This window comes from Sceloporus occidentalis, unplaced genomic scaffold (genome assembly GCF_023333645.1).
Source record: "Sceloporus occidentalis isolate IW3139 unplaced genomic scaffold, rSceOcc1.0.p SCAF_114, whole genome shotgun sequence".
NCBI classification, from domain to species: Eukaryota; Metazoa; Chordata; class Lepidosauria; order Squamata; family Phrynosomatidae; genus Sceloporus; species Sceloporus occidentalis.
Window position 1 is genome coordinate 1,288,208 of NW_028317094.1, and position 10,657 is coordinate 1,298,864.

Consider the following 10,657-nt stretch of genomic DNA (forward strand, 5'->3'; position numbering starts at 1 on the left):
GATCTCCTATAAAGAATCGATGCAAATAGAACTGGTTCTAGAATAAAGACACAAGAAGATCGTAATTATCAGGGTATTATCTTTCATGGTTCTTTTACAGACAATTAAGAAAGCTCTTCGTAATGGATAAAAAACAATCCGGTATTTGCAAATCAGACTCTGATCTAGAACAAGAAATTATGTCAAATAAAGATGCCTTGTTAGCAAGACTTTATAATTGTATTCTTAAAATCTGTACATAAGAGAACATTATTAAAGAAAATGTGATCAGATGGTCTCAAAACTTTGGTTTTGTAATTGAATTAGACCAATGGGAATACACTTGGAAAAAAAGATTGAACTATACTTGCAGCCAAAACATCAAACAGAGAGTTATTATAAAACATTTTTGATGGTATTTAACACCAGAGAGAATAAGCAAGATGTATAAGCATTGCAGTAATTTGTGTTGAAAATGTGAAAAGGAGCAGGGCTCAATCTATCAAATGTGGTGGAATTGTGGGAAAGCGATACAATTTTGGAAGTTGATTTATTATTAGTTTCCGGGCACAGTAGAAGGTGTTGATTATAACCTTTAAAAACCTACATGGCCTGGGTCCAACCTATTTGAGGGATCGCCTGCTTCCATATAATCTGCCCCACTGCACCCTCAGGTCCTCTGGGAGGAATCTATTGCAGCCTTTAAAAACCAGACTGTGTAAATTTACAGCGCTTCATAAATAAAGGTTAATAATAATAATAATAATAATAATAATAATGGTACCCTCCTCTCCTTAAAAAAGTATTAAATCCAAAGCAATATTTAAAAAACAGAAAAAACAACAAACAAACAAAATGGACAATCTCTCAAGAGGAATTAGATAGGAGCCTCCTTCTCTCTCTGGAGCCACAGGAGAGAAAGAGAGGCCTCTGTTCAACTGAGACTCAGAGAAGGTTCCAGAACATTATTCCCCTCAGTCACAAGCATCACAAAATGGCCATAAGAACACAAAATGGCCATACGAACACAAAATGGCCGCCAGAACACAAAATGGCCTCTGGAACACAAAATGGCCGCCAGAACACAAAATGGCCTCCGGAACACAAAATGGCTGCCAGAACACAAAATGGCCTCTGGAACACAAAATGGCCGCCACAACACAAAATGGCCTCCGGAACACAAAATGGCCGCCAGAACACAAAATGGCCTCTGGAACACAAAATGGCCGCCAGAACACAAAATGGCCTTTGGAACACAAAATGGCTGCCTCTTCCTAAGCACTTGGCATTTGGCAGTTTGAGGCCTTCAGGGAACCCAAAAGGGAGGATGAAGGGGCCCCAAAGTCAGAAGGATCCTCAAACAGGATTTCCAAACCTTAACAACACCTGAAATGCCAAACCAAAAGTACATTCCCAGAGTTCCATAGCACTGAGCCATGGCCATTACAGTGGTGCAGAACAAGAAGGCCCAGTGATGGTGGCATTAATGATGATTAAGGTCTGGGGGCAGCTCTATACTCCCCCCCAGGCCTGATATCATCATCATCATCATCATCATCTTTGCTACAACATGAGAGCCACCATTAAAAGCATTGAAACCCCCTTTGGGGAGTCATAATCTCCCAACTTCAGAGAGAGTGGGCCTTGCCTAGAAGGACTGCTGGGCCTCCTTCCTCCCCTCCTTAATGGCAGTGGCCAAAGGAAAGCACCAGCAGCAGTAGACCCAAGCGAGGCCTAGCCAGACCTCAGTGCAGCAGTGAAGCCTAGTGGTTCCAGGCCTTGTCTCTCTGCTGTCGCTTCACTTCACTCCCCTCTCTCTCCTTCCTTCCTCCCTTAATGTCTGTCTGTCTCCTTCTCCCTCTAAAACTCTACTCCTCTCTCACTCTTCTGCGCGCAAAGCTAAATAGAGAAGCTGAAGCTCCGCCTCTTCTTGAAGCTGGCCAATGGGGCAGAGCAGCTGGAAGGCCACGCCCACTGCCCCAGACTCACATTTTGTGTTCTGGCGGCCATTTTGTGTGCTGCTTGTGGGGAATAATGTTCCAGAACCTTCTCTGAGGCCTCAGTTGAACAGAGTCCTCTCTTTGTCTCCTGAGACTCCAGAGAGAGAAGGAGGCCAGGCTCCTTGGGCCAAAAGTGTGACTCTTTGTCTGTCTTTTGTGTCTCTTTTCTGAGAGGGTTTTGTTACACAGTTCTGCTCCTTCTGGGGAACATGGGTTTTAAAAGGGGTCAGAAATGGGGAGGATAGTTTTAATACAAGCCTTATTCTTATTCTTCACAAACATTGGGCTTTGGCCCCTAAGAGAAGGCTTGTCCCCCAAAAAAGGCCAAAAGTGGCTCCTTTGGGAGGTTTTAAAAGTCTCCCCAGTTTCCTTATTAATAGATTTTTACGCATGAAGGAAGTTGACAAACCAGACCATCTCATATTACCAAGAATGAAACAAACAAATATAGAAACAAACAAACAACAACAAAAATAAGGATTAGACAGAAAAACAAAGTGCTTATTTTTTGAAAGTAAAACCATTATCAAGAGGGTAAAAACCAGACTTGGGTGCTTCGACCCTTTTACATCCAGCTCAGGCTGTATCTGCACTGCAGAAATATTCCAGTTCGAAACTGTGTTAACTCTCCTGGCTCCATCCTGTGGAATCCTGGGATTTATAGTTTGTTTTGGCACCAGAGATCCAGAGCCACCCAAAGGCAAGGCTCTCCAGGGCTCTCTTGGCCCTGCTTTGCTTGCGAATACTGACTATCTCAGGGAGTCTCTATATTAGAGCATCAGGAAAACCTTTAGGTATTGTTAAGGTTGGGAAATCCTGTTTGGTGTCACTTCTGACTTTAGGGACTTTACATCCTCCATTATGGGTTTCCTGAAGGCCTCAAACTGCCAACTGTCAACTGAAGTGCTAAGGTTGAGGTGGCCATTTTGTGTTCTGGCAGCCATTTTGTGGTCCAGCAGCCATTTTGAGACTGGCCCATTGTGACCTCAGTCTGATGTTCCTTACCTGAAGCATTGATAGTGTCCCATTGTGATCTCAGGCTGATGCTCCTTTCCTGAAGATTGAGACTGGCCCATTGTGATCTCAGCCTCAAGCTCCTTGCCTTAAAGATTTAGATAGGACTATTATGAGTTGAGGCTGGTGCTCTTTACCTGAAGGATTGAGACTGGCCCATTGTGACTTCAGCCTGAAGCACCTTCTCTGAAGGATTGAGAATGGCCCGTTGTGACCTAAGGCTGATGCTCCTACCCTCATGCATTGAGTCTGCCCATTTTGATTTCAGGCTGATGCACCTTGCTTGAAGTATTCAGATGGTGCTATTTTTTACTTCAGGTTGCTGCTGCTTACCTTAAGCATTGAGACTGTCCCATTGTAATCTCAGAATCAGAGAATTAGAGAATCATAGAGTTGAAAGAGTCCACTGGGGCCATCCAGTCCCCCCTGCCATGGAGGAACTCTCAATCAAAGCATAGTGAGAGATGGCCATCCAGCCCCTATTTAAAAACCTCCAAGGAAGGAGACTCCAATACACTCTGAGGAAGGAGTGTGTTCCAATGTCCCTCCTAATGTTGAGCTGGAATCTCTTTTCCTGGAGCTTGCATCCATTCCTCCGGTTCTTGTTCTCTGGAGCAGCAGAAAACAAGCTTGCTCCCTGCACAATATGGCATCCCTTCAAATATTTAAACAGGGCTGTCATATCACCTCTTAACCTTCACTTCTCCAGGCTAAACATCCACAGTTCTCTAAGTCGTTCCTCATAGGATATGGTTTCCAGACCCTTCACTATTTTAGTCGCCCTCCTTTGGACACTCCAGTTTCTCAACATCCTTTTTGAATTGTGGGGCCCAGAGCTGGACACAATATTCCAGGTGGGGCCTGAGCAGAGTAGAATAGAGTGGGACTATTACTTCCCTTCATCTAGACACTATACTTCTATTGATGCAGGCTAAAATTGCATTTGCCTTGTTAGCTGCTGCATCACACTGTTGACTCATGTTGACTCATGCATTTCATTTTTCCACCCTTAATGTAGTACGTTACATTTCCCCGTGTGGAATTTCATTTTGTTTGTTTTGGCCCAGTTTTCTAGTCTATTCAGGTCATTTTGAATTTTGATCCTGTCCTCTGGGGTATTAGCTACTCCTCCTAATTTGGTGTCTTCTGCAAATTTGATATGCATGCCCCCATTTATGTCCTACAAGTCATTGATAAAGATGTTGAATAACACTGGGCCCAGGACAGAACCCTACTGGACACCCCACTGGTCACTTCTCTCCAGGATGAAAAGGAGCCATTGCTGAATATCCTTTGGGTTCGGCCGGTCAACCAATTACAAATCCATGTAACAGTTACCTTGTCCAGTATGTTTTTATCTTTTTGTTTTATATACTATTTAATTTAGTTAACTGCTATTAAGGGACATAGCTATGAGATTCTATGATATGGGGTGCACTATAAACCTTTTAATAAATGAACAGGTATTTCAATCCTATACACTGCTACCTCGGGTTACGAAATTAATTCGTTCCGCTATTCCTTTCGTAAGCCGAAAATTTCGTAACCCGAAACGCTTTTTCCATTGAAAATAACTAATGCGTTCTATGACCTCAGACTGAACCTGCAAGTGAAAACAAAGGTACAATAGAGGCCTATTAAGCTAAGTACCCTACAATACAATGTAATACAAAGTTGCCTGAGGCACTAAAGAGCTTAACAATGACTGGCAGGTCCATTCTAAACTTTCTAAAGGATAAAGAAAAAAAGAAAAAAAATGTTTTTGACTTATCTTTTGCTGGTCTTGGCATCTGGTCCTGGCATCTCAGAGTGAGGCAGGAGGAGGAGGAGAGGGGCAGCCAAAAAAGCCAAATTTAAACCAATTCAACCCAATTCAACCAATTCAGCCAATTCAGCCAATTTAGCCAATTCAACCAATTCAGCCAATTTAGCCAATTTAGCCAATTCAACCAATTCATCCAATTTAGCCAATTTAGCCAATTTAGCCAATTCAACCAATTCAGCCAATTTAGCCAATGCAACCAATTTAACAAAGTTAACCAGTTTAACAACAATTTTTTTTTTAAATTTGGTGTTTTTTTTAAGGGTCACCTTTTTTTTAAGGGTCACCTTTTCCCTTCTTGGATGACGGTTCTCCCTCTCTAGTGAAGAACTGGTCCAAGGATGTCTGCTTTTGCCGGGCCTTAAGCAGGTTCTTAAAATGGCTAAGGCAGACATTATCAAAATGGGCAATGGCATGGCTGGTGAGCACCTTCTCAGGGTGGTGCTTCTCAACATATGAAGACACATTGTGGAATTGCTGCAAAATGTCTTTAATTTCTGCTGTTGGCAAAAATGCCCCCGCAGCCTCCTCCTGCTGGCCCCTGTCGAAATGGAGCACGTCCTCATCCACGGCCGAGTGTTGCATGGCCGCCAAGGCCTTCAGGTCCTCTGTTGTCAGGTCCTCGCTGTGCTCCTCGATGAGTTCCTCCACGTCCTCGTTGTCCACGTCGAGTCCCAGGGACCTTGCGATGGAGACGATCTCAGCAACCTCTTCTTCTTCACCTGGCTCAGCACCCTCGGTCTGTGACCCTTCCAAGGAAGAAGCATCAGGCCACAGCTTCCTCCACGCAGCAATCAGGTTGCGCCTGGTGATCTCCTGCCAGGCCAAGTCCACCATCTTCAAGCACACGACGATATCAAAATGCTGCTTCCAGAACTCTCGAAGGGTCAGCTGTGTGCTCTCCGTCACATCAAAACAACGCTTGAACAGGTGCTTGGTGTAGATCTTCTTGAAGTTGGCGATCACCTGCTGGTCCATGGGTTGCAAGAGGGAGGTCGTGTTGGGCGGCAGAAACTGGACCTTGATGAAGGAGAACTCATCAAGGATGTCTTTCTCCAGGCCATGCGGGTGCGCAGGAGCATTGTCCAAGAGGAGGAGGCACTTCAAGGGCAAATCCTCTTCCTCCAGGTACCGCTTCACAGTCGGGGCGAAGACACTGTTGATCCATTCCACGAAAAGGAGGTGTGTGACCCATGCGCGGCCATTGGAACGCCACATCACTGGCAACCTGTCCTTCTGAATGTTGTGTGCCTTGAAGGCCCTTGGATTTTCAGAGTGGTACACCAACAGGGGCTTGACCTTACAGTCCCCGCTGGCATTGGCACACAACGCAAGTGTGAAGCGGTCCTTCATAGGCTTGTGGCCTGGCAATCTCCTCTCCTCCTGGGTGATGTAGGTGCGGCGAGGCATCTTCTTCCAGAAGAGGCCCGTCTCGTCGCAATTGAACACTTGCTGCGGGACGTAGCCTTCCTCCTCCACCATGGCCTTGAACTCGATGACAAATGCTTCGGCGGCCTGGTGGTCTGCGCTGGACGCCTCGCCGTGACGGACGACAGAGTGGATCCCGGTCCTCTTCTTGAACCTTTCAAACCAGCCACGTGATGCTTTGAATTCCGGGGTGGCTGGCTCCTCCTGGGAAGAAGTTCCTTCACCTGCCTCCTTGCTGGCCAGGTCTTCGAAAATGGTGGTGGCCTTCTCACAGATGACCGAGGTGGTCACAGTGTCCCCGACTCGCTCCTTTTCCTTAATCCAGAGGAGCAGCAGGCGCTCCATCTCCTCGTGCTTCGGTGTCCTCTGCTTGGCAATTGTTGTCACGCCTTTCGCTGGAGCCACAACAGCTCTGATGGCCTCCTTCTGCTTGAGGACAGTGCCAATTGTCGAAGGGTTTCGTCCATACTCCTTGGCAATGTCCACCAAGCGCACGCCCCTCTCGTGCTTGGCGATGATTTCCTTCTTGTCCTCCAAGGACAAGGGAGCCCTCTTCTTTTTGTCACCGCCGCTTTTATCTGTGGCTTTCTTGGGAGCCATAGCTCAAGCCTAAAAAGGACAAAAGGCACAGGCACTGAGCAAAAGCCACAATTGGAAACCACCCCCACCCCCAAGGTCACACTCTGTGGCCCACATGGGACCAAGGCCAAACATGCAAAACTCTCACCCCACACTTTGAAAACATCACAGCCATGACCAAAGCACCCCAGAACCCAAACCCAAAGGCCAGGAACCCCAAATCTAAAAATGCAACCCCAAAGTCACACTCTCTGGCCCGCATCAAATCAAGGCCAAACATGCAAAACTCACATCCCACACTCTCAAATCATCACAGCCATGACCAAACCACCCCAGAACCCAAACTCAAAGGCCAGAAACCCCAAATCTGAAAATGCCACCCCAAAGTCACACTCTCTGGCCCACATCAAATCAAGGCCAAAGTTGCAAAAATCGATGCCCACACTTTGAAAACATCACAGCCATGACCAAACCACCCCAGAACCCAAACTCAAAGGCCAGAAACCCCAAATCTGAAAATGCCACCCCAAAGTCACACTCTCTGGCCCACATCAAATCAAGGCCAAACTTGCAAAAATCAATGCCCACACTTTGAAAACATCACAGCCATGACCAAACCACCCCAGAACCCAAACTCAAAGGCCAGAAACCCCAAATCTGAAAATGCCACCCCAAAGTCACACTCTCTGGCCCACATGGGACCAAGGCCAAACTTGCAAAACTCACATCCCACACTCTCAAATCATCACAGCCATGACCAAACCACCCCAGAACCCAAACTCAAAGGCCAGAAACCCCAAATCTGAAAATGCAACCCCATGGTCACACTCTCTGGCCCACATCAAATCAAGCCCAAACATGCAAAACTCAAATCCCACACTCTCAAATCATCACAGCCATGACCAAACCACCCCAGAACCCAAACTCAAAGGCCAGAAACCCCAAATCTGAAAATGCCACCCCAAAGTCACACTCTCTGGCCCACATGGGACCAAGGCCAAACTTGCAAAACTCACATCCCACACTCTCAAATCATCACAGCCATGACCAAACCACCCCAGAACCCAAACTCAAAGGCCAGAAACCCCAAATCTGAAAATGCCACCCCAAAGTCACACTCTCTGGCCCACATGGGACCAAGGCCAAACTTGCAAAACTCACATCCCACACTCTCAAATCATCACAGCCAAGGCCAAAGCACCCAAGAACACAAACCCAAAGGCCAGAAACCCCAAATCTGAAAATGCCACCCCAAAGTCACACTCTCTGGCCCACATGGGACCAAGGCCAAACATGCAAAACTCACATCCCACACTTTGAAAACATCACAGCCATGACCAAAGCACCCAAGAACACAAACCCAAAGGCCAGAAACCCCAAATCTGAAAATGCAACCCCAAGGTCACACTCTCTGGCCCACATGGGACCAAGGCCAAACTTGCAAAAATGGATGCCCACACTCTCAAATCATCACAGCCATGACCAAAGCACCCAAGAACACAAACCCAAAGGCCAGAAACCCCAAATCTGAAAATGCAACCCCAAGGTCACACTCTCTGGCCCACATGGGACCAAGGCCAAACTTGCAAAAATGGATGCCCACACTCTCAAATCATCACAGCCATGACCAAAGCACCCAAGAACACAAACCCAAAGGCCAGAAACCCCAAATCTGAAAATGCAACCCCAAGGTCACACTCTCTGGCCCACATCAAATCAAGGCCAAACATGCAAAACTCACATCCCACACTTTGAAAACATCACAGCCATGACCAAAGCACCCAAGAACACAAACCCAAAGGCCAGAAACCCAAAATCTGAAAATGCCACCCTATGGTGACACTCTCTGGCCCACATGAGACCAAGGCCAAACTTTTAAAACTCACACCCCACACTTTGAAAACATCACAGCCAAGGCCAAAGCACCCAAGAACACAAACCCAAAGGCCAAAACCCCCAAATCTGAAAATGCAACCCCAAAGTCACACTCTCTGGCCCACATCAAATCAAGGCCAAACATGCAAATCTCACATCCCACACTTTGAAAACATCACAGCCATGACCAAAGCACCCAAGAACACAAACCCAAAGGCCAGAAACCCAAAATCTGAAAATGCCACCCTATGGTGACACTCTCTGGCCCACATGAGATCAAGGCCAAACTTTTAAAACTCACACCCCACACTTTGAAAATATCACAGCCAAGGCCAAAGCACCCAAGAACACAAACCCAAAGGCCAGAAACCCAAAATCTGCAAATGCCACCCCAAGGTCACACTCTCTGGCCCACATGGGACCATGGCCAAAGTTTTAAAACCCACACTCCACACTTTGAAAACAGCAAAGAAAAAAAAAAAAGCAAGCCAGCACCCCAAGCCCATAATCCACACAGCAAAAGCATGCTCACACTGTCTCACCCCACAAGAAGAAGGTAAAAATCCATCCACCTACCTGTAGAGAAATTCCTGATGGCCGGTCTTGATCCGAAGAGTACACCTGGCAAAGTCCAAAGGCAGAAAGCCAGGAAGAGTCCAGACCAACAGTGGAACCAAGAGTTAGAGCTCAGAAGAAACTCTTGCTCAGACAGTCCACAAGGCCAGACAAAGGAGCAGATCAATGGAGGCCGGCTTTTGTTTCTCAAGCCAGGCCACCCCCCCAATTTCGTTAGCCAATCCAGATGATCAGCTTGATTTCTCAAGCCAATCACTGCTGCTAACGAAATTCAAAATTCGCACCAAAGCTAACCCCTAACCCAGCCCCCTTAGCTTTCCGTTAGCCCTGGAAAGCCTGTAGCTGCACTTTGCATCATTTGAATTTCGCGCCGAAATGCATTTCGTAACCCGAAAAATATTTCGTAACCCGAAACAGTTTTTTCCAATCCAAGTTTTTCGTAACCCGGAAATTTCGTAACCCGATCATTTCGTATCCCGAGGCACCAGTGTATATACATATTATCAGACATAACTCCAGAGAATGTTAGCCTTTTGGATGCCAGAAGGTTCCTCTCATTCTTCAGAGCAAGAAGCAACACTTCAGCTGCCTTCTAGAAGGTAAAGCAAAAAGGCTTCCAAAAGGACTGAAGCCTTGGGAAAGTCACACTCTCTCAGCCTCAGAGGATGGCCATGGGAAACCCACTCTGAAGGAACCTGCCAAGAAAACCCCTTCAGAGACTCCCATAAGGTCACCATAACACCTGGAAACAACTGGGAGGCAGACACCAAGAACAACATTGGGAAATAGGTGCAAGCCTTGCCTTGGGAAAGTGTAATGACTGGGCTCCATTCAATGGAGGTCTTCTTCAGGCAGTAAAGGGAGGTTTATGCCAATGCAGAGTGACATCACTGCTACGGAAGGCTCTCTTGACCAATCAGAGAGCAAGATGAAGGTTCTTCTGGAAGCTTCCGTCAGAAGGAGATATAAGGCCTGAGAGACCAAGAGACAGTTGGGGGAATTGTGTCTGTTGGAGATCGAGAGAGAGAGTTAAAGAGCGGATCTTGGAAGTTAGTCTCAGAATTGGACGCTAAGGTTTATTGTTTTATAGCTTGTATGAATTGAATATTATATACTTACAAATATTGTACCTGCAAGATTCTTAATACCTTGTGTGACTTATATTTCAGTTATATTTTGTTATTTATGATAATCATCTCCTTGGAGTATCTACTACTCGACGCTCCTTTTACACGTCTTTAGGCTCGGTTGATGCTTGGGAAGATCAGTAAAGAAGGAGAAATAAGGTTCCTTAACTGGTCCCAGTGTAGTTTAATTGAAACCCTTTTATAATTCACTGGATGATGGCAGCATGATTTAAGGAATTTAATGATCTGCTGGGCTA